Source organism: Capra hircus (assembly GCF_001704415.2).
Source record: "Capra hircus breed San Clemente chromosome X unlocalized genomic scaffold, ASM170441v1, whole genome shotgun sequence".
Classification (NCBI taxonomy): domain Eukaryota; kingdom Metazoa; phylum Chordata; class Mammalia; order Artiodactyla; family Bovidae; genus Capra; species Capra hircus.
The window spans coordinates 4,122,794-4,140,465 of record NW_017189516.1 but is presented as its reverse complement, the minus strand read 5'-3'; the positions used below and the strand labels follow the sequence as shown (position 1 = coordinate 4,140,465).

The 17,672-nt window shown below is 38.9% G+C and overlaps 1 pseudogene; it reads right to left on the bottom strand.

The window, feature by feature from the left end:
- Nucleotides 1–13,627: 13,627 nt before the first annotated feature.
- LOC102180383 overlaps nt 13,628–17,672 on the bottom strand; it is a 5,986-nt pseudogene continuing 1,941 nt past the window's right edge.

The window sequence follows — 17,672 nt, the reverse complement described above, 5'->3', positions numbered from 1 at the left end:
TCTTCTAGTTTTATACACTGTTCTTTGTAGAAGTCCTTCTTGTCTCTGTATGCTGTTCTTTGGCAATCTGCATTTAGTTGAGCATACCTTTTCCTTTCTCCCTTGCTTTTTGCTTTTCTTCTTTCTTTAGCTATTTGTAAGGCTTCTTCAGGTAACCACTTTGTCTTCTTGTTCTTCATTTTCTTTGGGATGGTTTTGTTCACAGCCTCCTGTACAAAATTATGAACCTCAGTTCATAGTTCTTTGGGCACACTGTTTACAACTTCTAATCCTGTGAATCTATTCATTACCTCTACTGCATATTCATAGGGGATTTGATTAAAGTCACACCTGGCTGGCCTAATGGTTTCCATGTTTTCTTTGGTTTAAGCGTGAATTTTGCAATGAGAAGCTGATGATCTGAGCCACAGTCAACTCCAGGTCTTGTCTTTTTGCTTACTGTATACAACTTCTCCATCTTCAGCTACAAAGAATGTAATCAATTTGATTTTGGTATTGACTGTTTGGTGATGTCCATGTATAAAGTCATCTCTTGTGTTGCTGGAAAAGGGTATTTGATATGACCAGTGCATTCTCTTGGCGGAATTCAGTTAGCCATTGCCCTGCTTCATTTTGTTCTCCAAGGCCAAGCTTGCCTGTTATTCCAAGTATCTCTTGACTTCCTATTTTTGCAGTCCAATTCTCAATGATAAATAGAACATCTCTTTTTGATCTTAGTTCTAGGAGGTCTTCTAGGTCTTTATAAAACTGATCAACTTCTGCTTCTTTGGCATTGATGGTAGGATCATAGGCTTGGATTACTATGATGTTGAATGGCTTTCCTTGGAAATGAACCGAGATCATTCTGACATTTTTGAGGTTGCACCCAAGTACTGCATTTCAGACTCTTGCTGATTATGAGGGCTACTCCATTTCTTCTATGGGATTCTTGCCCACAGTAGTAGATATAATGGTCATCCAGATTAAATTCGCCCATTCCCGTCCATTTTAGTTCACTGATTCCTAAGATATTGATATTTATTCTTTTGATTTATATATTTGAGATGAGCCCTAAGTGTGCTTCTCTTGTGGCTCAGCTGGTAAAGAATATGCCTGCAATGCAGGAGAACTGGGTTCAATCCCTGGGTTGGGACGATCCCCTGGAGAAGGGAAAGGCCACCCACTTCAGTATTCTGGCCTGGAGAATTCCATGGACGGCATAGTCCATGGGGTTGCAAAGAGTCAGACATGTCTGAGCGACTTTCACTTTAACTAAAAAGTACAGGAAGCAGTTAACCAATTGCATGTATCAGTGAATATCCTTCACATGCATATACATAATACCTGTTCAGAACGCTTTTATATAGGTTATCTCATTCAGCATTGTGAAGCAGTTAGACTCCGTATTATAATTCCTGTTTTACAGGTGAGAAAATTGAAACTTAGGAACCTAATTTATAGCCACATGAAAGTAGTAGAGTTGAGAGAAGGCAGAAGAGTTAATTTCTTATTAAATTATTAACTCTACTTTCCATGCAATATGCTTCAGTTATCTCATTTAAGCCTTTCAACAACCTTAGGAAGCAGACTCTATTTTGTTAACCCCACTTTATAGATAGAAAAACAGATGTAATGAAATTAACTTGATAATGTCACACAGGTGATGGATAAAGTGCAGGAGCCAAGATTGGAACCTAAGTGAGATCAAGTCAATTTTTTCTATATCCCAGGTCCTTAGATTAATCCAGATTGTAGTCATCTCTTATAGTAGAGACTCATCCAGATTATATTCCTCTGTCTCACCTGCAATACCAGATTAAACCTGTGGACCAAAAATCATACTTTATGGCTGAGCTGGGTAACTCTGATACAATTTTCTATTAATGCTTAATACTCTGATGAACTCTTTGACAATCCTTTTGTGCCATGAACTCAACATTTCTTTAATTCAAGTTAAATTGATTATGCTTATTAACATTGCATTGTAATTTTAAATTTCTTGTGAAAAAAATCTATTAATTTAAAGGATAACCAATGTTCTAAACAAATAGTGTGATTCACTTTTCTTTCCAACTGAATAGCTGTATCACGTTTCAGATGTATACCTTGACTTCATTCTGTTGTTTCCAATGACCTCAAAATGTCTACTTGGATATTTTTCAGATCTATATCTTATCATATTTACTATTTACTCCCCATTCTTCCAATATTTTTGAATGACTTTTCAAATACATATTGCCAGCCTTATGAAGTTAGTTTACTTCTGATTATAAAACCTCTCCTGTAAATCTTAAACAATTCCTGGTAGATGTGTGGATCAGGAAAGGCAGGTCTTGCATTAAAAAATTATACCATCTTGTATAAAAAAGTATACCTTGTATAGAAAGTGTAAAAGAGAACCTATAAAAATGATATATTAAGAACTGTGATGTCTCCTTTAGTGTTTTGCTGATTTTTTTTTATTGGCATGCTTTGATTCAATTCTATTTTTCTTTTAGGTAAATTCTAGAGATATTTATGTTTTGTGGTTACCTTGGGAGTTACATAAGATATAACAGCCTAACTTATTAATAACTTAAGTTCAATCATAGACAAAAACCATTTGCTTTAACTTCTCTCCCAATTTATTGTTGTCACAATTTACATTTGTTCCTATGTGTATCTTTAAACATATTTTATAGCTATTTTAAATAATTTTTTAGATTCCACTTTTAACTGACAACATACAGTATTTGTTTTTCTCTGTCTGACTTACTTCACTAAGCATAATACCCTCCAGGTCCATCCATGTTGTTACAAATGGCAAAATTTCATTCTCTTTTATGGCTGAGTAACATTCCATTGTATGTATACCACATCTTTACACATTCCTCTCTTTCGATGGATACTTAGGTTGGTTCTATATCTTGTCAATAGCATTTTTTTTATAAGGTAGGTTGAGTGGTGATGAATTTCCTCAGCTTAGGTTTGGGAAAATATCTCTCCTTTATTTTGAGGAACAGGTTTACTGGGAATAGTATTCTTGGCATTTTTTTTTTTCTTTCAGTACTTAGAACGGGTCATCCTTCTCCATTCTTGTCTTCCTGGTTTCTGCTGAAAAAATCCACTGATTGTTTCATGGAGATTCCATTGTATGTTGCCAGTGACTTTGCTCTTGATACTTCCAAAAAATTCTCTTTTTTTCCTTCTTTTTTAAATATGAATTTATTTATTTTAATTGGAGGCTAATTACTTTACATTATTCTAATGGTTTTGCCATACATTGACATAAATCTGCCACAAGTGTACATGCGTTCTTCAGTTCTTCATGCTGAACCCCCTCCCCACCTTTCTCCCCATCCTATCCTTCTGGATCAACCCAGTGCACCAGCCCGAAGCACCCTGTCTCATGCATTGAACCTGGACTGGCAATCCGTTTCACATATGATAATATACATGTTTCAATGCCATTCTCTCAGATCATCCCACACTCGTCCTCTCCCACAGAGTTCAAAAGATTGTTCTATACATCTGTGACTCTTTTGCTGTCTCTCATATAGGGTTATCGTTACCATCTTTCTAAATTCCATATATATGCGTTAGTATACTGTATTGGTGTTTTTCTTTCTGGCTGACTTCACTCTGTATAATAGGCTCCAGTTTCATCCACCTCATTAGAACTGATTCAAATGTATTCTTTTTAATATCTGAGTAATATTCCATTGTGTATCTGTACCACAGCTTTCTTATCCATTCATCTGCTGATGGTCATCTAGGTTGCTTCCATGTCCTGGCTATTATAAACAGTGCTGCAATGAACATTGGGGTACACGTGTCTCTTTCAATTCTGGTTTCCTCAGTGTGTATGTCCAGCAGTGGGATTGCTGGATCATATGGCAGTTCTATTTCCACTTTTTAAAGGAATCTCCACACTGTTCTCCATAGTGGCTATACTAGTTTGCATTCCCACCAAGTGTAAGAGGGTTCCTTTTTCTCCACATCCTCTAGCAGCCATTCTGACTGGAATGAAATGGTACCTCATTGTGGTTTTGATTTCCATTTCTCTGATAATGAGTGATGTTGAGCATCTTTTCATGTGTTTGTGAGCCATCCGTATGTCTTCTTTGGAAAAATGTCTGTTTAAGTCTTTGGCCCATTTTTTTATTGGGTCTTTTATTTTCCTGGAATTGAGCTGCAGGAGTTGCTTGTATATTTTTGAGATTAATTCTTTGTCAGTTGCTTCATTTGCTATTATTTTCTCCCATTCTGAAGGCTGTCTTTTCACTTTGCTTATAGTTTCCTTCGTTGTGCAAAAGCTTTTAAGTTTAATTAGATCCCATTTGTTTATTTTTGCTTGTATTTCCAGTATTCTGGGAGGTGGGTCATAGAGGATCCTGCTGTGATTTAGGTCGGAGAGTGTTTGCCTATGTTTTCCTCTAGGAGTTTTATAGTTTCTGGTCTTATGTTTAGATCTTCAATCCATTTTGAGTTTATTTTTGTGTATGGTGTTAGAAAGTGATCTAGTTTCATTCTTTTACAAGTGGTTGACCAGTTTTCCCAGCACCACTTGTTAAAGAGATGGTTTTTTCTCCATTGTATATTCTTGCCTCCTTTGTTGAAGATAAGGTGTCCATAGGTGTGTGGATTTATCTCTGGGCTTTCTATTTTGTTCCATTGATCTATATTTCTGTCTTTGTGCCAGTACCATACTATCTTAATGACTATTGCTCTGTAGTAGAGCCTGAAGTCAGGCAGGTTCATTCCTCTAGTTCCATTCTTCTTCCTCAAGATTGCTTGGGCTATTCGAGGTTTTTTGTATGTCCATAAAAATTGTGAAATTATTTGCTCTAGTTCTCTGAAAAATCCTGTGTGTAGCTTGATAGGGATTGCATTGAATCTATAGATTGCTTTGGGTAGTATACTCTTTTTCACTATGTTTATTCTTCCAATCCATTAACATGGTATATTTCTCCATCTATTGGTGTCCTCTTTGATTTCTTTCACCAGTGTTTTATAGTTTTCTATATATAGGTCTTTTGTTTCTTTAGGTAGTTATATTCCAAAATATTTTATTCTTTTCATTGCAATGGAGAATGGAACTGTTTCCTTAATTTCTCTTTCTGTTTTCTCATTGTTAGTTTATAGGAATGCAAGGGATTTTGTGTGTTGATTTTATATACTGCAACCTTACCATATTCAATGATTGGCTCTAGTATTTTTCTGGTGGCATCTTTAGGGTTTTCTATGTAGAGGATCATGTCATCTGCAAACAGTGAGAGTTTTACTTCTTCTTTTCCAATATGGATTCCTCTTATTTCTTTTTCTGCTCTGATTGCTGTGGCCAAAAGTTCCAAAACTATGTTGAATAGTAGTGTTGAGAGTGGGCACCCTTGTCTTGTTCCTGTTGGGGAAATGCTTTCAATTTTTCACCATTGAGGATAATGTTTCCTCTTGGTTTGTCATATATAGCTTTTATTATGTTAAGGTGTGTTCCTTATTTTCCTGCTTTCTGGAGGACTTTTTATCATAAATAAATGTTGAATTTTGTCAAAGGCTTTCTCTGCATCTATTGAGATAATCATATGGTTTTTATCTTTCAATGTGTTCATGTTGATTGACTTGCAGATATTGAAGAATCCTGCATCCCTGGGACAAAGCCCACTTGGTCATGATGTATGATCTTTTTAATGTGTTGTTGGATTCTGATTGCTAGAATTTTGTTCAGGATTTTTGCATCTATGTTCATCAGTGATATTGGCCTGTAGTTTTCTCTTTTGTGCCATTTTTGTCTGTTTTGGGTATTAGGGTGATGGTGGCCGCTTAGAATGAGTTTGGAAGTTTACCTTCCTCTGCCATTTTCTGGAAGAGATTGAGTAGGATAGGTGTTAGCTCTTCTCTAAATTTTTGGTAGAATTCAGCTGTGAAGCCGTCTGGTCCTGGGTTTTGTTTGTTGGAAGATTTCTGATTACTGTTTCAATTTCCGTTCTTGTGATGGGTCTGTTAAGATTTTCTATTTCTTCCTGATTCAGTTTTGGAAACTTGTACTTTTCTAAGAATTTGTCCATTTCTTCCATGTTGTCCATTTTATTGGCATATAGTTGCTCAGAGTAGTCTCTTATGCTCCTTTGTATTTCTGTGTTGTCTGTTATGATCTCTCCATTTTCATTTCTAATTTTGTTGATTTTATTCTTCTCCCTTTGTTTCTTAATGAGGCTGGCTAATGGTTTGTCAATTTTATTTATCTTCTCAAAGAACCTGCTTTTAGCTTTGTTGATTTTTGCTATGGTCTGTTTGTTTCTTTTGCATTTATTTCTGCCCGAATTTTTATTTCTTTCCTTCTACTAACCCTGGGGTTCTTTATTTCTTCCTTTTCTAGTTGTTTTAGGTGTAGAGTTAGGTTATTTATTTGACTTCTTTCTTGTTTTGTGAGGTAAGTCTGTATTGCTATGAACCTTCCCCTTAGCACTGCTTTTACAGTGTGCCATAGGTTTTGGGTTGTTGTGTTTTCATTTTCGTCCGTTTTTATGCATATTTTGATTTCTTCTTTTATTTCTTCTGTGGTTTGTTGGTTATTCAGCAGTGTGTTTTTCAGCCCCCATATGTTGGCATTTTTAATAGTTTTTCTCCTGTAATTGAGATCTAATCTTACTGCCTTGTGGTCAGAAAATATGCTTGGAATGATTTCAGGTTTTTTGAATTTACCAAGGCTAGATTTATGGCCCAGGATGTGATCTATCCTGGAGAAGGTTCCGTGTGCACTTGAGAAAAAGGAAAATTCATTGTTTTGGGGTGAAATGTCCTATAAATATCAATTAAGTCTAACTGGTCCATTGTATCATTTAAAGTGTGTGTCTCCTTGCTAATTTTCTGTTTGGTTGATCTATCCATAGGCATGAGTGGGGTATTAAAGTCTCCCACTATTACTGTGTTACTGTTATTTCCCCTTTAATACATGTTAGCATTTGCCTTACATATTGTGGTGCTCCTATGTTGGGTGCATATATATTTATAATTGTTATATATTCTTGGATTGATCCTTTGATCATTATGTAGTGTCCTTCTTTGTCTCTTTTCACAGCCTTTATTTCAAAGTCTATATTATCTGATATGAGTATTGCTACTCCTGCTTTCTTTTGGTCTCCATTTGCATGAAATGTCTTTTCCAACTATTCAATTTCAGTTTATATGTGTCCCTTGTTTTGAGGTGGGTCTCCTGTAGACAACATATGTAGGAGTCTTGTTTTTGTATCCATTCACCCAGTTTTTGTTTTTTGGCTAGGGCATTCAACCCATTTATGTTTAAGGTAATTATTGATAAGTATGATCCCATTGTCATTTACTTTATTGTTTTGGGTTCGAGTTTATACACCCTTTCTGTGTTTCCTGTCTAGAGAAGATCCTTTAGCATTTATTGGAGAGCTGGTTTGGTGGTGCTGAATTCTCTCAGCTTTTGCTTGTCTATAAAGCTTTTGAATTTTCCTTCATATTTGAATGAGATCCTTGCTAGGTACAGTACTCTGGGTTGTAGGTTTTTCTCTTTCATCACTTTAAGTACGTCCTGCCATTCCCTCCTGGCCTGAAGAGTTTCTATTGAAAGATCAGCTGTTATCCTTATGGGAATCCCCTTGTGTATTATTTGTTGTTTTCCCCTTGCTGCTTTTAATATTTGTTCTTTGTGTTTGATCTTTGTTAATTTGATTAATATGTGTCTTGGGGTGTTTCACCTTGGGTTTATCCTGATTGGGACTCTCTGGGTTTCTTGGACTTGGGTGACTATTTCCTTCCCCATTTTAGGGAAGTTTTCAACTATTATCTCCTCAAGTATTTTCTCATGGTCTTTCTTTTTGTCTTCAGAGAGTCCTATGATTCGAATGTTGGGGCTATTAACATTGGCCCAGATGTCTCTGAGGTTGTCCTCATGTCTTTTAATTCTTTTTTTTTCTTTTTTCCTCTCTGCTTCATTTGTTTCTACCATTCTATCTTCTACCTCATTTATCCTATCTTATGCCTCCATTATTCTACTGTTGGTTCCCTCCTGAGTGTTTTTTATCTCATTTATTGCATTACTCATTAGATATTGCATTTTTTATTTCTTCTAGGTTCTTGTTAAACCTTTCTTGCATCTTCTCAATCCTTGTCTCCAGGATATTTATCTGTAACTCCATTTTGTTTTCAAGATTTTGGATCATTTTCACTATCATTATTCTGAATTCTTTACCAGGTTGATTCCCTAACTCTTCCTCATTTATTTCATTTGGTGGGCATTTGTTCTGTTCACTTACCTGCTGAGTATTTCTCTGCCTTTTCATCTTGTTTATATTGCTGTGTTTGGGGGTGGCCTTTCGGTATTCTGGCATTTTGTGGTTCCTTTTTATTTTGGAGGTTCCTCACTGTGGGTGGGTTTGGATGGTGACTCTTCAAGGTTTCCTGGTTAGGGAAGCTTGTGTTGGTGTTTTGAGGGGTGAAGCTGGATTTCTTCTCTCTGGGTGCAATGAAGTCTCCAGTAGTGAGTTTTGAGATGTCAGTGGGTTTGGTGTGACTTTGAGCAGCCTGTATATTAAAGCGCAGGGCTATGTTCCTGTGTTGAGGGAGAATTTGCATGGTATGTCTTGCTCTGGAACTTTTTGGCTCTTCGGTGGTGCTTGGTTTCAGTGTAGATATAGAGGCTTTTGATGAGCTCTTATCAATTAATGTTCCCTGGAGTCAGGAGTACTCTGATGTTCTCAGGTTTGGGACTTAAGCCTCCTGCCTCTGGTTTTCAGTCTTATTCTTACAGTAGCCTCAAGACTTCTCCATCTATACAGCACCGATGATAAAATATCTTGGTTAATGATGAAAAGTTTCTCCACAGTGAGGGACACTCAGAGAGGTTCACAGTGTTACATGGAGAAGAGAAGAGGGAGGACAGAGATAGAAGTGACCAGGAGGAGAAGAGGGGGTATCAAACAGGGAGAAAGCCAGCTAGCCAGTAATCACTTCCCTATGTGCTCTCCACAGTCTGGATCCCTCAGAGATGTTCAGAGTTACACAGAGAAGAGAAGAGGGAGGAAGCAGACAGAGGTGGCAAGAAGGGGAAAAGGGGGAATCAAAAGGAGCAAGACAGATACAGTCAGTAATTAGTTCCCTAAGCATTCTCCACAGCCCAGAACACACAAAGAGATTCACAGAGTTGGGTAGAGAAGAGAAAGGGGAGGGAGGAGATAAAGGCGACCTGGTGGAGAAAAAGGAGAGTCCAAAGGGGGAAGAACAATCAAGCCAGTAATCTCACTCTCAAATAAAAATGGGTACTGAAGATTGGGTTCTTAAAGGTACAAAATTGATAACAAATACCAAAAATCAAAGATTAAAAATCTAGAGTAGAGGTTGCTGCTGCTGCTAAGTCACTTCAGTCATGTCCAACTCTGTGCGACCCCATAGATGGCAGCCCACCAGGCTCTGCCATCCCTGGAATTCTCCAGGCAAGAGTACTGGAGTGGGTTGCCATTGTCTTCTCCAAGAGTGCAGGTTAGAGTCTCCAAAATACAATATTAAAAAACCAAAACAGAGTCACAAAAATTATAATATATATATGAAGTTTGCTTTAAAAATAAGGTTTTTTGGGGGGAAGGTAATTGTAGGTTATAAAAATGAAAATTAAAAGAGTAATAGAGGACTTAAAATTTAAAAACAATTTTCATTTAAAAATGATAATAGTAAAAATACATCTAGGACTTTCTCTGGAGCTGTTGTGGACAGTATGGGTTCAGTTCATTTTCAGATAATTCCTTGATCCAGCTTATACTTCTCAAGATCTATAGGCCCCTTCCTATGTAGTCAGTGCTAACTACAGGGTTTTAATGTGTTGCACCTGTCACTTCCAATGTGGTTCCCTCTGTTTATTTTAGCTTCTGTTTGCTGGTCTCTTCAGTGTCTAATTTCCGCCCTGACACAAGGGGGCGATGGTGGTCACTTTTTTAGGCTCACTTGTTCAGTCGTGCTGTGAGGAGGGAGGAACACCGCAAACAAGTATCACTGGCGTGTGTGGGGAGTGCTCACAGTGTTTCAGCTGCACTGGGTTTGCCCCCGCTCGCTCATGGTGTGTGTGCTTTCAAGGTCTACACTTCTCAAGCTCTAGGTTGCTCTGCTGGGAACTGTCTGAGGTGGGCCCTGGGTTTCGTGCACTTCCCAGGTCTAAGCCGCTGAGGTTGAGGTTTTCGGGTACTCTACAAAGGCATATACTCGGTTGGGCCTGCGTTTTGTTCCCTTCCCAAATCCAAGCAGCTCAGGTGCCCAGGTGTTTGGTGAACACAGTCACCCCAGGTGGGGGAGGCATCTTATCACCTCCCCCATCCCAGCCACTTGGTTTTCTGGGTGTACAACTGGTGCACCTTCTCAGGTGTGCCATGTGTCTCTTCTGAGGAGCTGATCTCTGGCTGTGACCGGCCCAGAGAATGTCAACCGTCCAGAATTCCAAAAAGTCTTTGTTTGCAATGAAGCCTGCTTCCAGTTTGGTAGAGGTTACCTCTCTGGGACCACAATTGCTGCCTTCTGGCTCTGTCTGCCCTTGCCTGCCTGTCTCCAGTGGGGGATGGGCCAGTCTGCAGCTAGCTAGCTCTGCTGAGTCCTTTGTTCTGTGAGTGGGCCTGGCATTGTCTTAGGGCTTTTCTCAGGATTGTTCTCTCTCTCTCTCTCTCTCTCTCTCTCTCTCTCTCTCTCTCTCTCTCTCTCTCTCTCTCTCTCTCTCTCGTTGTTTTTTTTTTTTTCTCTCTCTCTGGCTATCCCACAGTTTGGGTTGTTGTCTCAAGTTAGTTCCCTCAGATTGCCCTCAGGGCATTCAGGCCCAGTCCTTACCCTAAGCAATGCAGCCCGCACCTCCCTGTCCAGCCTCCGCTTGCAAGTGGTGGATGTGAGCATCTGGGCTGCTTCTCCCCTGGGAGTTGCCAGTAGGCACATAATATGTGGGGTTTTATTATTTATTTCTTTCTTTTTCCTCCCAGTTATGTTGCCCTTTGAGATTCCAAGACTCACCACAGACCCACCAGTGAGAGTGTTTTCTGGTGTTTGGAAACTTCTCTTTTTTTAAGACTCCCTTCCCGGGATGGATCTCCATCCCTACCCCTTTTGTCTCTCTTTTTATCTTTTACATTTTGTCCTACCTCCGTTCGAAGACAATGGGCTGCCTTTCTGGGTGCCTGATGTCTTCTGCCAGCAATCAGGAGTTATTTTGTGGAATTGCTCAGCATTTAAATGTTCTTTTGATGAATTTGTGGGGGAGAAAGTGGTCTCCCCGTCCTATTCCTCTGCCATCTTAGGACCGCCCCTTTCTCTTTGTTTTGACTTTTGACAACTTGATTATTAAGTGTCTCGTTGTGGATTTTAGGGGATTCATCTTATTTGATGATTTGGCTACTTTTACATCTGGATATCTGTTTCCTTCTCAAGATATGGGGCTTTTTTCACTCATTATTTCTTTGAATAAGGTTTCTGGTCCTTTCTCTTTTCTCCTTTTGGAACTTCGATAGTGTTTATATTGGATGTCTTAATGGTTTTCCATAAGTCCCTTTACTTTTTTCTTTTTTATTCTTGTTACTCTGAGTTATTTCTAATGAATTGTCTTGAAGTTTACTGATCCTTTTTTTTGTTTGATCTAGTTTGTTGTTGAACCCCTATAATGATTTTTTTCACCTAATTATTACAATCCTTAGCTCCTTAATTTGTATTTGGCTTTAAAAAAATATTTTCTATCTCTTTGTTGCAATTCTCACTTACAATTCTCTTGACCTCAGTGAGCATTTTAATGACACCTATTTTGAATTTTCTGTCAGGTAAATCATATCACGTCCTTTCATTTGGGTTGATTTTTGTAGATTGATCTTGTTCCTTTGCTTGGAACGTCTTTGATTGAGTTTTCATTTTTTTTTTGTCTCTCTCTGCATGTTCATATCTTTGCATTGGACAAAGTAGACACCTCTCCTGGTCTTCACACTAACTTGTACAGGAGACAACTCCTACCAATCAACCCAGCCAGATTCTGGGATTCTCTATCAACCCTATGACTCCCCAAGGAGAAGGTGGCACCTGTGGTTTTGTCAGGTCAATTTGTGGTGAGCCAGCAGAGTGACCTATGGTGTCTGCCAGCCCAGGCTTCCATTTCCATTCTCCCCCAGGCTGCTTACTGTGGTGGACCTAGCTGAGACTGGCAGGACAGAGGTAAGTACTCTGGATGGGGGTCTTGGAGAAGTTGGGGGCATTGTACATACAGCTTGACTGTTTCCCTATCCAGGGGGAAGCAGAGAGTTTGGCTTTTTCATCCACATGTTCTATAGTGGATAGGAGTGGGAGCTATGATGTCTGCAAACTAAAAGGTTCATATACCATGACCAAGTGGGATTTATCCCTGGAATATGAGGGTGGTTCCATGTAATATACTCAAATAATACATCAACATCCAAAGAACAGAAGATAACACCACAAGACCGTACCAATAGATGGAGAAAAAGCAGTTGTCAAAATTCAACAGTTTCATCTTAAAAACTTCCAGCAAACTAGGAGCAAATGGAAGATACCTCTACATAATAAAGATTACATATGAAAAACCTACAGATAACATCATACACAATGGTAAAAAGCTGAACGTTTTTCCTTTAAAAGCAGGATTAAGACAAGGATGCTTACCTCTCACTACTTCCATTTAACACAGTATTGAAAGTCCTAGCCACAGTAATTAGGCAAAAAAGAAATACAAGTTATCCAAATTGGAAAGTAAGAAGCAAAACTAACTCTTTTTGCAAAATGGCATGATCTTATATATATAACCCCCAAAATATCATTTTAAAAAACTATTAGAACTAAAAATGAATTAACTAAAGTTATAGGATGCAAAGGGGCTTCCCCAGTGATTCTTTGGTAAAGAATCTGCCTGCAGTGTAGGAGATGTGGGTTCAATCCCTGGGTCAGGAAGATGCCCTGAAGGAGGGCATGGCAGCCCATTCCAGTATTTTTGCCTGGAGAATCCAATGGATAGAGGAGCCTGGTGGGCTGTAGTCCATAGGGTCGCAAAGAGTCAGACATGACTGAACCAACTGAGCATCCACACAATCACAGAGTACAAAATCAACAAACAAAATCATTTGCATTTATATACATTAGTGAAAAACTATCTGAAAAGGAAATTAGGAAAATAATCATTTTATGTCATAGTACCACTAAGAAAAAAATTTTTAGAAATAAATTTAACCAAAGAGGTGAAAGGCTCATGTACTGAAAACAACAAAATATTGCTGAAAGTGATTAAACAGGACTCAAGCAAATGGAAAGATGAATTGTGTTCATGGATTGCAACTTAATATTGTTAAAATGTTAAAATGTTTCTCCCCAAAGAAATCTGCAGACTTGATGCAATATCAAAAATCCAAAGACATTTTATTTATTTATTTTTTGAAAAGGGTGGAATTTAATCTTTATTTACAGGACACTGCAAAATATGAAATTCTACATAGAAATAAGAAACCCATTGAGAGGAGAAGCTTCATACAGTATGTACAGTTTGGAACTGTTCAAGTATAGTTTTGTTGTAAAAATGGCTACAATAACAAACCACATTTAAAAAGAGTCCTTAGTAGAGAAACAGTAAGACAAACTTATACCAAACATAGTACACAATGAACAACTTTAAGCCTCAGATGTACATCTAAAAGTTGAACATCCCAGCAGAGTCATCCTGCACTTGGAATGTATAGCCTTCAGAGGTAGTTTCTGACACAACATTTTGATCTTCCTCTTCCTCTACAGAGAAATACTTCTCCATTAAGTTTAATGAAGCTTTGTACACAGACTCATTTTCATGGTTTTGTAGAGCTCCAATTTTGTCCAAACCTCCACATTCTTCAATCATTATACTAAGTTTCTCAGTTTCACCTAGTTTCTCAGCAGCCCAAAATATATTTGGAATGGCATCGAGAATAACCAGAACAATTTTGGTATCTTTTGCAGTTAGGAGGTTCATCAATGGTCCTATTATGCCACAATGAACAAGTTACACGATCTGCTCAACAGTTCTACCACTTGTATAGTTGTTCACAGCCCATGCGGCTTCCTTTTGTTTCTTAAAGTCTGCCTTTGAGAGAAGGCCAACAAGGAATGGGACTAATCCATGATTCATAACTTGTTGTATCTGGTCCTGGCGGCCAGCTGTGATGTTTGACATTGTCCATGTAGCTTCCTTCTGAATATTAGTTTTGGAGTTTGTCAGCAGGCTTGGAAACACAGAAAATACTCCTGCATCTATTACAACCTGTGTTTGTTCATCTGTCCCAGTGACAATATTTCCTATGGCTCTGAGCGCAGGAGTCACAGTTGGCAATCCAGTAGCCCAGAAAAGCTTCACAAGTTGGGGTACAAAGCCAGTTTTCACAACCATTTCAATCCAGTCATTTGGACCATCAGCAAGGTAGGAAATAGCCCAGCAGGTATCAGCTAATATTTCTGGATCATCGTGATGCAGGAGATGAACTAAAGTAATAAGAATCTGCTCAATAGCCTTTAAGAGGGGTGCAGGATTCTTATTGCGACAAAGATTTGAAAGCATCCCAGTAAGATTACATAAGTAACCGCATGCTAGAGATGATATATCAGGGACAGCTAGAAGTGCCAATAGCGGATCTACTGCACCATACTTGATAACCAAGTCTCAGAAAACTGAACCATCACCTGCCATGTTTCTTAGAGCCCATACAGCTTGTTCACTGATGTGAGCATGGGGAGATGCCAACAGAGAAATGAATGATGGGATAGCACCTCCATCTACCACAGCCTTGGTCTGATCTGATGTCCCAGAAGCTATGTTAGTGAGGGCCCAAGCAGATTCGAACTGAATGGGACTACAATCAGTTCTTCCCAAGAAGGACACAAATTTTGGAACCAAAGTAGCCCAGATTATGTTGTCAATAGGGGGCTGTTTTTCCCCAGAAAGCAGTTTCATAGTAGCTTGAGTAGCTTGGAGCTGGCTTTCCAAATTGTTGCTGTTTATGCCTTTGACAATATCATCAACAGACCAATTTACAGTGCCCTGGTTGTTGCAGTTTTCCTGCAGTGGAGAAGTAGCATCATCAGGAAAGGAGCTGACATTTCTCCTTTTCAGCATCTGGTCATCCTTCTTAGCTTTCCTTAGCTCCACATTAACTTCTATTCGGTGACACCTCATTTCTGTACTGTCTTTCGCTTTGTTCTTGAATCTGTTGAGGCGGGGAGCCAGTGAATTAGCATTCTCATTGTGGACATGATTATGAGACAAAGGGAGAAAGCTACACAGCAGGCTCAAGCATCCACTGGAGGCGGCACACAAGCTGCAGGGTCTGCTGCCTCTAAACGTCCACCACCCAAAGACATTTTTAGAGAAATAGAAAAAACAATTTTACAATTCATATGGAGCCAAAAAGGAACATAAATAGCCAAGCCAATCCTAGAAAGAAAAAAGCTCTGAAGGCATCACACTTCTTGATTTCAAAATTCATTATGAAGGTATAAAAAAAAAAAGTATGGTACTGTCATAAAGACAGAAATATAGACGAGTGGAACAGAAGAGTGAAGAAATAAACCCAAACTTACATGGAGAACAATTCATTGAGAAAGATGCCAAGGATACATAATGGAGAAAGGATTGTCTCTTCAGCAGATAGTGTTGGGAAGTCTAGATATTCACATGGAACAGAATTAAAAAGTGTTGGGAAGTCTAGATATTCACATGGAACACAATTAAATGGGAGCATTATCTTACACCACACAAGTCAACTCAAAATGGATTAAAAACTTGAATATTTTCATTAAAAAATACAAGGATATATTGTGCAACACGGGGAATATCAGTTCAGTTCAGTTCAGTTCAGTCGCTCAGTCGTGTTCGACTCCTTGCGACCCCATGAATCGCAGCATGCCAGGTCTCCTTGTGCATCACCAGCTCCTGGAGTTCACTCAAACTCACGTCCATTGAATCAGGTATGTCATCAAGTCATCTCATCCTCTGTCGTCCCCTTCTCCTCCTGACCTCAATCCCTCCCAGCATCAGAGTCTTTTCCAGTGAGTCAACTCTTCGCATGAGGTGGCCAAAGTACTGGAGTTTCAGCTTTAGCATCATTGCTTCCAAAGAACACCCAGGACCAATCTCTTTTAGAATGGACTGGTTGGATCTCCTTGCAGTCCAAGGGACTCTCAAGAGTCTTCTCCAACACGACAGTTCAAAAGCATCAATTCTTTGGCGCTCAGCTTTCTTCACAGTCCAACTCTCGCATCCATACATGACCACTGGAAAAACCATAGCCTTGACTAGACGGACCTTAGTTGGCAAAGTAATGTCTCTGTTTTTCAATACACTATCTAGGTTGGTCATAACTTTCCTTCCAAGGAGTAAGCGTCTTTTAATTTCATGGCTGCAGTCGCCATCTGCAGTGATTTTGGAGCCCCCCCAAAATAAAGTGGGACACTATTTCCAGTTTCTCCATCTATTTCCCATGAAGTCATGGGGCCAGATGCTATGACCTTAGTTTTCTGAATGTTGAGCTTTAAGCCAACTTTTTCACTCTCCTCTTTCACTTTCATCAAGAGACTATTTAGGTCCTCTTCACTTTCTGCCATAAGGGTGGTGTCATCTGCATATCTGAGGTTATCGATATTTCTCCCAGAAATCTTGATTCCAGCTTGTGCTTCCTCCAGCCCAGCCTTTCTCATGATGTACTCTGCATAGAAGTTAAATAAGCAAGGTGATAATATATAGCCTTGACGTACTCCTTTTCCTATTTGGAACCAGTCTGTTGTTCCATGTCCAGTTCTAACTGTTGCTTCCTGGCCTGCATACAAATATCTCAAGAGGCAGATCAGGTGGTCTGGTATTCCCATCTCTTTCAGAATTTTCCACAATTTGTTGTGATCCACACAGTCAAAGTCTTTGGCATAGTCAATGAAGCAGAAATAGATGTTTATCTAGAACTCTCTTGCTCTTTTGATGATCCAGCAGATGTTGGCAATTTGATCTCTGGTTCCTCTGCCTTTTCTAAATCCAGCTTGAACATTTGAAAGTTCACAGTTCATGTATTGCTGAAGCCTGGCTTGGAGAATTTTGAGCATTACTTTACTAGTGTGTGAGATGAGTGCAATTGTGCGGTAGTTTGAGCATTCTTTGGCATTGCCTTTCTTTGGGATTGGAATGAAAACTGAACCTTTCCAGTCCTGTGGCCACTGCTGAGTTTCCCAAATTTGCTGGCATATTGAGTGCAGCACTTTCACAGAGTCATTTTTCAGGATTTGAAATATTTCAACTGGAATTCCATCACTTCCACTAGCTTTGTTCATAGTGATGCTTCCTATATTGCATACCTGTAACTTATATAAGGCAAACCAAGCAATATCACAGTAATCCAAGCCTATGTCCCAATCACTAATGCAAAAAAAGCTGAAGTTGAACAGTTCTATGAGGCTCTACAAGACCTTATAGAACTAACACCAAAAAAAAGATGTCCTTTTCATTATAGGTGACTGGAATGCAAAAGCAGTAAGTCAAGAGATACCTGGAGTAACAGGAAAGTTTGGCCTTGGAGTACAAAGTGAAGCAGAGCAAAGGCTAACAGAGTTTTTCCAAGAGAACGCACTGGTCATAGAAAACACCCCCCTTCCAACAACACAAGAGAAGACTCTACACATGGACATCACTAGATGGTCAACACCAAAAACAGATTGATTATATT